The 2,028-nt window shown below is 36.4% G+C and overlaps 1 non-coding gene across 1 annotated transcript; it reads left to right on the top strand.

The window, feature by feature from the left end:
• The first annotated feature begins 1,522 nt into the window (after positions 1–1,522).
• On the top strand, positions 1,523–1,632 carry LOC138807745 (U6 spliceosomal RNA). The gene has a single exon (XR_011366260.1). It is a non-coding gene; the product is annotated as a U6 spliceosomal RNA (small nuclear RNA).
• The last annotated feature ends 396 nt before the right edge of the window (positions 1,633–2,028 follow it).

The raw sequence follows: 2,028 nt of genomic DNA, 5'->3' as shown, positions 1-2,028 counted from the left end.
GCACAGTCAATATTCTGCAGATAAAATCTAGTTCAACAGATACATCTATTCAACATTAAACAACTATATATTAATCGGCTGCGAAGAATTTGGTAAACCAGAAATTATTAGGTTTAGGGAGAGATTTGGGTAAACAATAGGAATAGAGTGATGTGGGAAGGTACAGGGAGAGTTAACTGAGTCCTAATCTCAAAGTAGGAAATAAGTTGGATAGGATGAAAGTAGAGAGAGAGAAAAAAAGAAGAAAGAGAAAGGGAAAAAAAGTGACCAAAATGTAGAAAAGTAAAAATTAAAAATATGATGCAGAAAGGAATACAAACTATTCAGAGAAGAACGTGAATATAATGAGAGACGGGGAGGAATATAAAGGAGATGTGAAAAACTTAAAAATAAAAATACTTAAAATATTATATAGGTATAAAGAGGTAGTGGTAATATTAAGGAATTTAAGTCTAAAAGGTTTTGAATTGAGTAATGAATTTGTGGATTAAGTGTGTACACAATGGGGGATAAGGTCTACTAATCGACTACGGGTTTATCTGAGGATGTTCAGAACAACAATTAAGTCACATAAAGAAGAACAAAAGAGAAGAAAAGGTGAAAAGGATAAGAAAAAAGAAGAAAAGATCAGAAGTTCAGTAGAGCTAAACAAAAAACAAAAAGATTTTTTTAAAAGAAAAAGAAAAGAAAGAAACATGCACACACACATATACTCCTAAAATAAAAATTATAAGAGAAAAAAAGTTACTAGAAAAATTTTTTTTCAAAAAATGTAAAAATTAAAAAAAAGTTTCCAAAAACATTTTTTTATAAATGGTACCAAAAAAAAAAAAGAAAAAGGAAAACAAAATTTTTGTGAGGGGTAGGAAAAATCATGTATCTCCCTTGTGTCCATAACCAGCCTCAGGTTGGAGTCTCTGGTCTTTTTGTGGTGTTTGATTTTCCTGTGGCTTGGTTGGTTTCTTAAGTCAGTTTGTTTGAACAGGCAGAAAGATGCTCTGCTTTACCCAGGATTTTGTGATCCTCCTCCCAGGTTAGTTCAATGGAAGGGAGATCTGCTTTGAGTATCACAAAAGAGGGAGACGGCTTTTTCCTCAAGTTTGGAGATGCTGTGATGAGGCTAGGTTCTGGGTAGTGTTGAAGCCTTTCAGCAAACAGTAGCTTTTCCCAGGGGCTAGTTTGTGATAAACTCACAGAGCCCAGCCTGGAGTCACTCTCAGGGTTTCTGTTTACTGAATTTCAATTGATTGTCATGGCTGCTAAAGGAGGGGCAGCCTCTGGCTCTGATTACCCAGTGAAGAAAGCCACTCCTGGGGCTAGCGCCTGAGCTGGGTGACTTTTCCCTGGGTGGAGCTCAGTCTGGCAGGTCAGCTTAGATTCTTGTGACCTACTAAATGACTCTAGTTTTCATCCAAGGCTTAAGTTGGAGCTAGCAGCTCCACCGAGCATTGTCAGTATCCAAGATGGAGATCTCCAGTACTGGAGGGTGAGGGATGGCCTTCCCTCCTCTGCTCCCTGAGAAGTATTGAGGAAGCATTATATACACTAAATTTGGAATGATACGGAGAAGATTAACATGGCCCCTGCTTAAGGATGACAGGCAAATTCCTGTCATTCCATTGCCTAATTTGTTAGGAAGTGGAAAGACTTGGGAAATAGATTATGAAGTGTAATAAGCCAAGTCCAAACAAACATAAGTCCCATGGTTTCCCTAATTTTCAATAACTAATATATGTCTGGGATAAGCAGAAAAGGTCAAAAGCTATGTACATATGACCAGAAAAGATTATGTTAAGGTAAATGAACTGAAGTTAGTGACACAAGTGTTTTTTTCTTTCTTGCTATTGTTTCTCACATACGTATAACGTTCAGTATGGTTTTTTTTTTGTTTCTTTATATGTTCGGACCCCATGTTAAATCACTTATTTTCACTGTATTTGAAGTTGGTGCACCTACATCTTGTATATAGTCTCTTCAAATTTTTGGATGGGAAGGAGAAAAAGAAAATGCTTTAATAGGAATACAGGT

This window comes from Dipodomys merriami, unplaced genomic scaffold (assembly GCF_024711535.1).
Source record: "Dipodomys merriami isolate MVZ:Mamm:240054 unplaced genomic scaffold, mDipMer1.0.p SCAF_43, whole genome shotgun sequence".
Classification (NCBI taxonomy): Eukaryota; Metazoa; Chordata; class Mammalia; order Rodentia; family Heteromyidae; genus Dipodomys; species Dipodomys merriami.
The sequence above is the reverse complement of the archived record's forward strand: the minus strand, read 5'-3'. Positions and strand labels throughout refer to the sequence as shown.